Here is a 14,319-nt window from a genome sequence, read left to right as displayed (position 1 = left end):
AATAGTTGCGCATCACAGTGAAATCTTTGTCCGTTAAATTGAACTATTGATATAATTTTTGAACGTCTTTTGATAATGTGTTTTTGAAATTTTTAACCTGCCAGTATTGATGTTTTTAGTGTATGACTCTGAGCCGAGTTTTATGCATAACTGGTGTAGGTACCCGTTCGTTAGTCAGCCTCTTGATATGTCTTTTTTTGCGTTGAATATGTCCATATTTTATCAAAGAATTAATCACTGCTCTTGACAAACATCCCGTCGTTGGCAAAATGTTCCCTACCTAAAAGTCTGTGGTGTATTTTTACTGATCTCAACATATAAGTTCCTAGTAGTAGTAGTAGTAGCGATTGCAACTGTCGCAATGACGTCTACATTCTGAAAACTAAATGAACAGCTGAGCGCTGTAGCCCCATCACTTAGTAAAATTTTCGTTTAAATTGTCGCCATAATAGAATAAAATATTGTGTCTATGTATATAATAAATAAATAATCTCCCGATATTTCTCATTCGTGCTACGTCATCTCGGACTCATGATTCCTCTATGCCTATCGGCTCGGAGGGATACGGCCGACATGAGGGGAATCATTTGTCCTCGATGACATAGCACTCATTCGGAATACCGGGAGATTATATATAAGTATTTAATGAGGTCACCTGTGCAATATTTGCATATTTTGGGGATCATTGTTACATGGCAAAACATAAATTATACTAGCTTGGTCAGTTTGGACATTAGGTGTTTTGTAACTTAGTTCAATCATTTATATAACGCCATGCCAGGGGCCCAGGGTTGGAAGGGTGAAGACAAATCTGAAATTGTGTTATCTCACCGATTATCCCCACTTGTAGGTAATTCTTCTGCTGATTGGTTTATGTGCTATGGTAGTGGACGCATACCATTTACTAAGTTCTGTGATTTTCACAAAGACTGCCTTGATGGATCTGATGAGAATGACTGTGGTTAGTTTTATACACACTTTTGAAATCAACATTTATATAACAATATGTAATTTACCATGCTGTTGAAAATACAGGGTTATTCTTTAATATCGTTATTGTTGTTTTTGTTGTTGTTTTTGTTGATGTTAATATATACCATGTAAACATCAGTTGAAATAGTTCATATCATAAAAGAAAGTAATTTTGAATGCACGGACATAAACTAGTAATCATGAAATCATACCTTTAAACGTCTAGATGCCTCTGGATGCAATGGAACCAATCAGTTTTCTTGTTCTAGTGGGGAATGCATTGATGCAAATAAACATTGTGATTTAACCATTGACTGTTTAGATGGGACTGATGAAGCCAATTGTACCGATATCGGTAAGAAAATGTGTTCATGTGTGTGTGACTGTCTGTCTGTCTGTCTGTATGTATGTATGTCTGTGTTATGATTTATGCAAAAACAGGCTTGCTCAATTTAAACGAAACATATTGGAAGTATTTTGGGGGGAGGGAAATGTTTTGAACTGATTCGGTTTTTGGTAAATATAACATGCAATCAATATATAGTTAGCATTTTATGATTGTTGGTAATTATGCAATATTTTTCAGTGCAAGGCTAAAATGTAATATAATGCAGGACATACATGATAAAATGTGCATGTGTCATTTGCATAATTAATGATTTCCAGTAATTAGGATATATACTAAAATGGCACAATTAAAATGAAAACAATTTGGTACATACTTCAAACAAAGGAAATGACATATGTCCTAATAAGATTGAAAGTGGATTTAATAATTAACACTTTAGCTATTGAGCATGTACATGTGGTACTTTAGTACCACTGAACTATAGTAACAGTAAATGTTTAAATCACGCTGTTCTGTTTGATAAATTAGTCATTCCAAATAAACTGTACATTTTCTCCTCAATTGTATCTTTATCTAGATATTTGCAATGCTATTGAGTGTCTTGATGGCACATGCCTAGCACCAACTCTGAGATGCGATGGAATTACAGATTGTGTGTTTTGTGATTATGGAGAGTCTGAAGACGAAGTTTTTTGTGGTATGATCTTAATGCTACTGTTGTCATGGAATAAGTTTATGGTTCAATTAATAATATTGCCTTTTTTAAATGGTCTTTTCCTTAATTTACATATTTTTTATTAATCTCAATGCATTGTAACTTAATGTAAAGAGTAGAATGGCACATATATTCTTCAAAACAACCTGTTTGTCTTCCAGATAACGACAAGCCTTGCCAAGTAACCGAAAGACAATGTCAGAGTGGTCTTTGTATTGCTTCAAAGGATTGGTGTTTGTATGATTTGGATCAGTTTGGCTATAGAGTTGGATGTCGAGATGGTTCACATTTACGTGATTGTGGTGTGTTGAAACATTTGTTTGATTTCTTTATATGTTTACTTGTTTTTCAAACGTCTTATATTTGTATTCAATATCGAACGCAACACTTGCATATAGCTACATTTGTGCTATTGATAAGGATTCAAACGTGGACACATGTCGAGAATCGCACAGAAATAGACTTGACAAAATATCATTATTGTAAAACTCTGCACACTGTGACAATGGTGACTACCTATATTTCCAATAAAGGTAATTCTATTGCTACTCCATTGTTTATTGTTAATTTATTGACAATGAGTTGCTATCAGCACTGGATGTACACACAAGGTGTTGATTGCTCTGCCACACCTATATCCCTTCTGTAACCACTCGCCGTCTAGCTTAAGAAGGAAGAAGGAAGATCATACAAAAAGCTTGAAATAAACATTGGGAATAAATTATGGTAAATGTCTCTATTCACTGTGTAAACTTTACTGAACATAAAATCGCGTAAGGCATAACAACATGTGAATGTTGGCATATATTCCTCATGTACCTTGTGGTAAAATGGTCGATAAACCTGATCAGTATATACCATATGACAGTTATAAGTTGAAATAAAATTCGGCGTTAAGGTATGTTTTGCATAACATAATGGAAAATTGTATTATCATTACTAGATGATTTATCATGCCCAGACTATACATACAAATGCCCTGGAAGTTATTGTATCCCACTGCACAGAGTATGCAATGGTATGGCAGACTGTCCAGATAGGGAAGACGAGGACCCACGAACTTGTAGTGAGATTGCTTTACGTAGTACTCGTCGTTGTTGTTGTTGTTGTTGTTGTTGTTGTTGTTGTCGTCGTCGTCGTCATCGTTGTCGTTGTTGTTGTTGTTGTTGTTGTTGTTGTTGTTGTTGTTGTTGTTGCTGCTGTTGTTTGGCATTAAAGAATGTAAACATGTATCTAAATGATCAATGATCCAATTTGTCTTGGGTTCATTTGAGAATGGTGATGCAACTTTCCTAGAGCATCTGATTGTTTTTATGCCTAAATATTGACGTTTGGGTCAACCTTGGTCAATATGCAAATTATATATTTTTTGGCAAGTAGATAATTGATATTCCAAAAATGAGCTCGTTGATCTAAAATAATTATTCTTAGAATGTTTTTCTTCCTGAGAAAATATTACATTACAAAGATTGAAAATAAAGTTCCAGATCTGCCAAACGAATGAACAATCGTAAAATATATTCCCGATGGTTTCCGTTTCATGATCACAAATTGTGCATCACTCAGTATCTGAGAGTTGCAGAACATAACAGAAATATGTTTGTGCAGATTATATGTTCAAACACCTTGTCCTGAGAAGATTGAATACTACATCATGTGTAACTTTCTTGATCAAAACCAAATACTCTGAGAAATTCTCTTTCTAGATATTGAATATGGCAAACCTCTTGTTCTATTTTCAACTTCCGTTTCTAGATATATATTGTCTACATTTCCTTGCAAATGTTATTACAAATAATGTCACTGTTTAGAAATGGAGCATACGGCTCAGAAGTAAACAGTTTTTTTTCTTTTCTATAATCATGGCAAAATTTAGAAAATCAACCTTAAATTCGTACTTTCTACAGAAGTTTATCAAAGAAAATATATTGCCATTCTCATCTATAAGGTCACAGTTTTGGTTGACACTTTGATTTGACCATGATCTGTAATATACAATGCCATAGTTTACTTGGATTAAACCATATAACTAAATAATCAACAGCATTACTTGTAGAATAAGAGACCTCAGAGCAATCTTCAAAAAGCTCATTCCCCAAAAATGTACTTTATATCTGCGAGTGATTAACACTTTGATATGTTCACTACCTGTTTAGCTCCAAAATTAGTTTCCAATGCTATAGTACCAGAAAGGACATGTTTAGATTGACTTGTGTTCTTAAGATTAAATATCCAAGATTTCTCCAACGAATGCTTTGAAATGTTGACAGGTGCAGCATGTTCTGTAAGGCTGAGGCAGAGTCAATGTCTATTGATTTGATTATAACACCATTCCAAGTTAACTTACACGTTCAAATTAGTTATCTGTCACAGTGAGAACATAGTAACAAAAAAAACTAATACCACCTTGCTCATTACTCTTTGGCTGACACTGTATCTATGTTCATACTAAAATCGTATACATATACTGATCAATATATTTGCAAAATGAAAGCATGAACAGAATATACATTTTGTAAATTGTAAATCATCAAATAAATCTTGGATATATTTGAAGTATTTTAATAATTTCCGGTCCGTCAAATATTTACATTTAACGTTTATGAAGAATAGACGTTGACAGTTTTTTTCCGGTAACAGGGCTTCTTTCTCACTGATGTGTGACAGAATGACACAAACATACCCAAGATACCATAATCACTAATACTGTATCAACCAATTTGTATAATCACACTACAATTTTATTTTAAAACTTCTTAATTATGTTTCCTATTTTCATGTTGATTTTAGCTGATTTCAAATGCCCTATTGGGTCATACAAGTGCAGAGATAGCACAAGTTGCGTTAGCCTGCAGTATGTATGTGATGGTATTCGCCATTGTGTCCATGGCGATGATGAACTCTACTGTGGTAAGTACTCTTTTTTATTAGTTTCATGCCTTTTTAATGTTAAAATCAACAGCAGGATAGAAACGAAATTAGCAATATGTAAACATTACATTGTGTCTATGGTAGGCAGGAATTGCCTAGATTGTTATATTTAGGTCAAAGGGTCAATGTCAAAGGTTAAGATCACGTAATATAAATCGCATCTGATAATATTATGGTAAATCATTTCAAGCGGCGGAACCCTAATGTATTATCAGTAGTTTTGTTATCGCTAACAATGCAAGAACTTCTATAGATGCAAACAATTAAATAATACCCAACCAAGTAAGTAGACAACACGGTTTTTCTAATTCTCAAAAAGTGAAAATATGAAATCAATCATAGTAGCTACATCCCAGCCTTACTAGTTCAGTGCGTTTCATGAACTGTTTAAGACAACAATAAAATTTTCTTCTCTCTTCAATATAGTGTTATTTATGACAGAAACTGAAAGAATGTGTGATATTCAATTCTAAGATACTGTCTATGTTACATGTAATCGTGTATTGAGATAAGGAGTGACAGTAAACTGTGATTTACGTTGCTTCATAACTGTACAGATTTGCGAGAATTCCTGTTTTGAACATTATATTTTCTCTCACATTTTATATACATAGTCATTCATATTCCCAGGGTTTGACATCCAAGTAGCTTAATATGAAATTCATACTTTTAATGTTACTGTAAATCTGACGTCATGGTCGGAACTCAATTTTAATTGTTTAATATAAATATCAAACTGACTCTATGATGTTATTATTAAAGGTATGTATCATGATTTGTAATGACTAAAAATTTGATTTTACAAATAATAAGATACCTTTTAAATCTATGTTTTCATTTTGATTCATTGCATGTGTGTCCGGCACACAACATGCAAACAACAACATGGGTTCGACACTAAATAAGGTACATAAAAGTTAAAACTTGAAAACACTGTCGCTCATTTAGCCTCCATGAAATAGACTTGTTTTGGTTACATCAAATAATTAAAGATAAATAAAGTTTTCGACACTTTAAGTCTTAGGTCAGTATTTTTAGTGTATGGCCTTAGTTATATGCATAGCTAGTACGTCCATTTATTATTCAGTTTCCATTTTTTCAACGAAAGTGTCTATAATTTGAAATAGTCACTGCCTTTGAATAATGTCTCCTCATTGACGAATTCTTCTCTATATAGAAATTTATGGTGTGATTCTACTGATCTAAACGTGTAAGGCAGTAGTTCATAGGCATAGTGAGGGCGCTAGTCATCAAGTACATCTGAATCTTGAATGAACAGTCGAGGGCTATAACATTTTAACTTCATAAAATTAATACACTCTCTCCCCAAATTAAAAATACAATACCTTAAAACTGAATTCCAAATAGCAAACTGAATGGGGTTGTGTATATAATTAGTAAATACCCTCATTGTTTAAATGTCACTCATAACACTATGTCAGATTACTGATTCCCTACTCCAATGTCTATATTCCTCTTTACATATCGACTTGGAAAATGCGGCCAAAACATGATAGGGAATTTGCAATCAAGACTGAGCATGCTCAGACGCAAAGGATTGTGGGATTATGAGGTTATCGTACTACCTAATCTGGAGCTACCGATAACATAAACCTCCCACAATGATCAGGGCGACTATGAATTGATCATTTGTGGTTACAAACTATATAACAATATCATTCATAATACTAATTGATTAGCATTTATTATCACATTTCCCATGGTGCAACATTCAACATGGCGGGTATGTAAGTTCCATATCGGGAGATGATATATAAATATTGGTAACATTTCAATTCAATTTCAAAAGACGTGGTTTGCCCAGATGGTTGTTCGTGCAGGAACCTTGAAGCCAAATGTCTCAATACGTCATTGAATGACTTGCATGACTTGAGTCCTGAAGTGAGAAGTCTGTAAGTGTAAATAATATCGACAACTCTGAAATTGCTGTTTTCATATAATGTTATATGTTTCTCAATTGTCCATGTATACATTAAACTAGTCAAGTGGTGTATGTGTTTAAAATTTTCTTTTACTTTTTATTTCTTTTACGTTTCTAATTGTTGTAGTTCAGATGAAAAGCCCTGGAATAATACGTTTGCTACACGTACGGCACTTAAGCTTGCCTAATTCAACGGAAACCTTAAAGATATATTTAAACAATAATGTATGCCCTCACAGCCCATAATGGACGAAAGCAAACTTTGAACGACATAATGGACTGAGAGGGCGAACATTATTGTTATTATTTTATAGTTTTGCCAATTCCAGTGAATTTGTAGACGGAGAAAGGCAAAACAACATAAAATATACACTGCGCTGAACATCGTCTGCCATGTTCGGCCCGAAAGCTGAATACTAATCATAGCGACACACGTACGTACATGGACACACACATATACACTTTAATGAACTGCTGTGAACACAAATTTGTTTCCTGCGTTGTATTTTTTAACAGTGGAAATGACAGTCATAAGTAACAACATACATTTCGAAAAAATACCTATTCGTATGAAGAAAGAGAACAAATAAGCTTGTATTGTTATTCTCGTTCCGGGGCCGTGATGCCCAATAACGGAGTACATTATCAGTAATAATGTACAGCGATGATGTCACAAAATTCACTGGAATTGGTTAGGCTATAATATAATATGTGATAATGTGTATGCATTATGTGCATAATAAAGTAAATTTTGGAAATTGTTGTTGAGGTTTGTGTCACCAAAATAGTTATATTTTATTAACTGGCAATATTCTAAACTCTTGATATGTTCTATTTTCAGGACCTTTAACAGCGGGTATTTTGTGAGAGATGCCTTTAATTTCACGCTCAACTATCTTACATATTTGGGTTATCTGTAAGTAGTTTGTAACTTGAAGATCACCAAGGTGACACATATGAGGGTTATATAAAACGAGAGAGAGAGAGAGAAAGAGAGAGGGAGAGAGAGAGAGAGAGAGAGCGAAAGAGAGAGAGAAAAAGTGCGAGATAGATAGATAGATAGATAGATAGATAGATAGATAGATAGATAGATAGATAGATAGATAGATAGATAGATAGATAGATAGATAGATAGTTAGATAGATAGACAGATAGATACATATATACATATATATATATATATATATATATATATATATATACGTCACCCCATGTCTCTGCATACATACATACATACATACATACATACATACACACACGCACGCACGCACGCACGCACGCACGCACGCACGCACACACACACACACACACACACACACACACATACATACATACATACATACATACATACATACATACATACATACATACACACAATACAATGCAATGCAATGTAGTACTGTAAATAACTAAAATGTTCATATTCATATTACTTCTTTATTTTGACGGCAGTGACATGTCGGATAATTCAATACAGAACTTGCCAGTTAATCTATTCAATGGCCTTAGAAATCTACTGTATTTGTAAGTATAGATGTACATACCATTATTATATTCTATATGGTTGGTTATACATTAGGGATGAAAAGTGAATGTGTGTGTTTGTGTCTGTGTCTGTGCATGTCTGTGTCTGTGCGTTTTCTCTAAATCTACTGGCTCAACACAAACAAAATCAGGTGCATATATTATATTATATTTTTATATATTAACGATCAATTTGCATAGTGAATAGTTTTCGGTAATAAGGCAATAACTTAAGAAGAATACACTCTTCAAATTGTATATAAGTTGGTACATACATTAAACATTACACATCATAAAAAACTGGAAGCTTTTAGTTTTAATCAGTCATTTGCATAATTAATGATTTCTTCTAATTAAACTAAGTGAAGAGTGCAAGCTTCAAGTACAATATAATTGTTTACATATATATCTAAGATTTCCAGTTGGGCTATATCTTAGGAATACATACCTCAATATAATTTGCCAAATATGTCTTGAAAGTCTTGAAAATCTGAGGCGTGTAGCTTTCGGTTTTAATAATTTATTTGCATACTTAACGATTTTTCAGTAATTAGGCTATATCTTAGAAATGCCCTTCAAATTCAAGTCAATGTTTACATGAATCAAACATAACTAATTCCATATATTATGTTGTATTCCAATAAAAAAAATAAATGTGTATAGGAACAAAAAAAATTAAAGACTGCCCATATGGAATGCATTTAGTTTAAATCTGGTATCTGATGGTATGCTGTAATGTTATTTTATTTCTGATGGTTTGACATTTGGATTTTATTTCTCTTATTTCAAGAATCCTGTCAGAAAACAGACTGAATAAACTGATTCGTGAGAGCTTCTCTGGATTGAAAAGATTACATCTCCTGTGAGTACATTTTGTGTTTAAAAGCTGGATTACAAAGAAAATGAAATTATGAATTAATAATTTGTTATGTCTAATAGTATTCAAATGTTAAATACAACACCTTAAGATCTTGGATAATGTATCATCTAATCACATGTTGCAATTAAAAAAAAAGAAGAAGCTTTTATATCACTGTAACTTTATCCAATTTTAATAGTGTCCAAATTATTCATCACCTTCGTAGATCAAATGACCTAGGTTAAAATGCATAAGCGGTTCATACATTTTAGCATTGAGCTTTCCATCTATCTTGTGACGGTACGAACGTCATCAGAATGGAATTCCTATAGTTACAGCTGTCAATTAAAAGCAAAAAAAAAAAACATTTTAAAAAAGTAATGGCGTCTTTCCGGTAACCCTGCCAACCCTAGTTTAAGCCAAAGAACTCTAAGCATGTTTGTATATTCAAAAAGGTAAAAAAAAATTAAAATTTACATATATTAACTTTCTTGCAAAATTATCTTCGTTCATTTATTTTTTTGAAATAAACTCATTTCAGGGAAATTGGGAGTTTCAAAACTGTAAGTGTAATTTATTTAGTACAATCTGCACATTGTACTAGTCAACTTTACGTGTAAGTGTCCTCTTTTACTTCTTGTACATCTCATCAAAAGTGTCACAAGCGTACTTTGACCAACGGGTATCTTGTCTTATTTCACACCCCAAAATAGAACAAACTTATATTAAAAATCCGACCTACCTACTATTTTTTCTGAAGAAAACATTTTTTTTAAACCGTGCCTAAGTAATGATTATCACACTGTTCTACCACCTGGTGGTCAGTTGTAACTATGAAATTGTCATGCAGATAACATAACAGACAGTGCTGGAAAAATTGAACTGCCTGTGCCTTATAACCCGTGTAAGTCATATATGAGAACTGTTAGGATTTTAATAATGTATCTACGATGTCACTCTTGCATCATGCATCATGGGGTCATGTCATTGGTACATATATGCTTATCCTGAAACTGCAAATTTCGCAAAACAATACTGTGCTTTCAAGTACAAATAACGATCGCACCATCATCTACATATCATTTGTGTATAGATATGCAATACAGTTTTCAGGATTGCACTGTATTGCAAATAAGACTAGTATGCACGCGCACTAATGTTAGTAATCTCTGGTTCATACGGAATATTATATTGAAATATGATTTCTTTTTGCAGTGATCTCCGAAACAATCCAATTGTTTATTTCGAGAGAGACCTGTTTTCAGATTTAACAAGTCTACAGCTACTGTAAGTTGTTTGATTCCTAGTATTTAACTCCTGTGTCGCTATAGGCAAGAACTTAATTAATGATGTTATGTTAATATCAAATGAAAAGAACGAGTGTATATATACTGTTTTCACACACCATTTTAGCAGAGAATTTGAATTTATTGATTCTAACCCTAATTCTAGTTCATCACACCTCTCACATTGATCCCTATCATAAATTTTATACATTTTTTTTGCAATGTTTGAAAGCCGAGGACTGCCCAGAAAACGAACCTTTAATAGGAAAGACTACTAGTATTTTCTGCTTCTGCTTTTAAATTATCATAGCTAATTAAATAAAATTCTTTCACTGACCTCAAGAAATACAGCTAAATTTGTTTCTAGATACATTCATTAAAAACTATCAAAAGGTACTGTTCTGATATCAGCCCCCACTCCCTTGTCTGGGTTCAAGAAGGTCAGTAAAATTAACTGTTTACACACGCATTTACATATCTAAAGGTACCTTCATCATGAACATGGAGTTGATATAGCGCAAATGACATCATTCTCACTAAACTGAAAATATTTCAAATATTCTTTTACAAAGACTCTGAATGATTTTCTTGATTTTAGCTGAAAATGGTTTGGAGTTTTCTTGAATGAAGTAGCCACAAACGTTTAAACAGTTTATTTCCTGGGCGCACTTCTCGTTAAAACATTGTTAGGACCCCTTCGTCCTAGGTGGACGAATAAACTATTTGTTTAATCAATTGATCAAACCAGGGAAAAACACAACTTTTAGAGTGTTGGTGTGAGGCTATAAATCCTAAAGGTTAGTTTTGTTATTCAAGGTATTCCGATGTGTATGCCCTTTGCTGTATTGCTGGTACTCCAGAAGAAGTGATTGTAGAATGCTTGCCTGAAGCCAACGTATTTCGTTCTTGTAATGATTTACTACCAAATACTGCTGTACGTGTCCTCGCTTGGATAATTGGTATATTGTCATTTTTGCTAAACCTATATTGTTTAGCATGGCGACTGCAGAAGGAACATCGATCTGAGCTCAAATCAGTTGATAACATCATGATTCTAATTATTACAATAGCTGATCTTCTAAAGGGTGTATATTTGATTATCATTGGCAGTGTTGACGGATTCTACAGAGACGACTATATAATTAATGATATAATATGGCGTAGTAGTATTTTATGCAAATTTGTTGGAATTCTAGCCAGTATGGCAGTTCAGATATCACTCTATGTATTGACTGTCATGACTGTGATACGGTGCATAGTTCTTTCTAATCCGTTGAAGATGATCCGTGTGAGTCGCAAGCGAGCGGGTTCAATTGTAGCCGTCGGCATAACCATTCATTTGCTATTTGCCATTCTACCCGTCTGTCCCATCAACTATTTCGGAGAACACTTTTATGGCGATAATTCTGTCTGCTTGCCATTCCACCTTCGACATGACCGACCTCCTGGCTGGGAGTACTCATTTGTGATGTTTACCATGCTCGAAGTACTATACCTTATTACAATATCAACATGCTACATTATCATACTGGTTAAAAAGAATAAGAGTAGTAAAAAGGCTAGTGACAACCGACGGTGTCGTGTTCAAAAGAAGATGATAATCATGGTGATGTGTATAATTGGTGCAGATATTCTAGTTTGGTTACCAATTGTCTTTGTTACCTTCGTGGGTATTGCCGGAGTGAAATTGTCAGGCATCGTGTATGCATGGATAGCAGTTACTGTTCTACCACTAAGTTCATTGGCTCATCCTTTTCTGTTTTACTTTACAACCGATAAATATAAATTTATAAACATCAGGAGAATACTGAAGAAGACAAAGGCCAAGTTAAGAAAGAAAGCAGAAGGAGGTATGGAAACTTTATTACAAAGAATGTTTTGTCAGAACTACTACATGTGTACGTCAAATTAATGAAGTCTCGATATGAACCCAAAGTAATGATCAAGAGCTAGAAATGTGTCTTTTTCTTCATATCGCAATTTTCTTTTATGAGCTGAACTGATAGAATACATGCTAATATTTCATTCGTTTCACCTCTTGAGCACCAACACGCGATTTATTTGTACACAACACGGATATATAGTTAGGGTTTCAAGAGGTCGAGGCTTTTCGTAACATGTGTGTCTCTTCCATTCTCTTTCATTTTAATACGCTGCCTCGTACGTTGCTTGTGAAACAATTGAGTTGACCTATTTAAAAAATTGCACATGCTACCACAAAAAAGGCTTTCCAGATACCACGAAAAGCTTGTCAGTCGCATTTGTTTATCGGTGCCTAATTATTTTATATTAAACACAAATTGATGAGTTAATATTTTATTAAAACATAACTTCAAGACACTCTAGAATAGTATGAGGCCTCACAAATTGCTTTGTATGAACGAAATTCGTTTCAAATGACAACTCAATAAGGTCTTAGAGGGGAATTTAAGGGGAACTCCACTCCAGGAAATACCGGTATCTTTTCATAAACGTTGGGATGTGGAATAATTTCACGATTTCGCATCACATACATTTCTTACTACTGGCAAACAGCAAATGTTTACTCCATTCAACTTTATTGTTCTTGTAGCGTTAATGCTGTTGCATCACGGGATTTAGCAAACTTGGATATATTTGAGCTAAACCCCGAATATTCAAAAATCCTAAGCGCTTATAACCAGCAGATAAATAATCATAAATATGTATTGCTTGTCTCATATATTTGCATGATTTTAATGCGCCAACCCTGAAATTAGTACATTAGCGAATAAGAATTTCAATTTTATGTTTCTTGGCAATCAATCCATTCCCTGGAATTTTCTTAACCAATACCATTGTATGTTCAAAAGGATTACGGAAGAAATTCAAACGACAGCAGATGTACATGACGAAAACATCTAGATTTTGTTGGACACCAGTATTTCAAAATGGTGATGAAATATCCATGATTAAACTAAGTGTGTTCAACAAATGGGATACAATTCTGAAAGAAGAGAGTCAAAGAATAACCGACGATCTACATACAGCTCTAAAATTACTTCATGATGCCGAATGTTATCACGAAAACATAACAAACGAGGATGTCATGATTGATACAACTGACGTATGTTTTGTTTGTCATTTTTGTTACATTTGATTTTGTATCCGAAATATTTTGTAATTTGATTTCTGATGTAGATGACGATGTTGATGATGTTTTGTTGTTTTTATTTCGTTGTTGTTGTTTTTTGTTGTTGCAGCTGCTGCTGTAGAGATACTGTTTTTGTTCAGATGTTTCGTCTAAACACGCTTGTAAAGTCATCGACTTTTATTGATGATCATGATAAATTACTCGAGTCAGTATTTTCTTCATAAGACAAAAATTTCATAAGCATTCAAGTTTATGTGTCGCGAATTAACACAATGAGTGATTGAACAAAACGTAAATTCTCTTCCGTTCGAGTACTTACACTTTAGAAGTTCCTAAGGTTTAGTTGACCTATATGTACAAAAACAATATTTTAAACTGTTTTCCTTTTATGATTACTGATATATTCGTAACACTTTTATTCAAGAATTGTTTTTTGCTACTGCCTGCTAATATAATAGTGGACAACACGGGGTCTATTAGATTAGATATGGGTATGACAGTACATTTATGTTTACACTAACATGTTTAGGAGGAAATCCTTATTCATTAATTAAGATATTATTGGCAAATTTGCATTTTATTAGGACACATGCTCTGGAGCATTCTTGATGTGTGAAAATCCAAAGAAA

This window comes from Glandiceps talaboti, chromosome 19 (assembly GCF_964340395.1).
Source record: "Glandiceps talaboti chromosome 19, keGlaTala1.1, whole genome shotgun sequence".
Lineage (NCBI taxonomy): Eukaryota > Metazoa > Hemichordata > Enteropneusta > Spengelidae > Glandiceps > Glandiceps talaboti.
The sequence above is the reverse complement of the archived record's forward strand: the minus strand, read 5'-3'. Positions refer to the sequence as shown.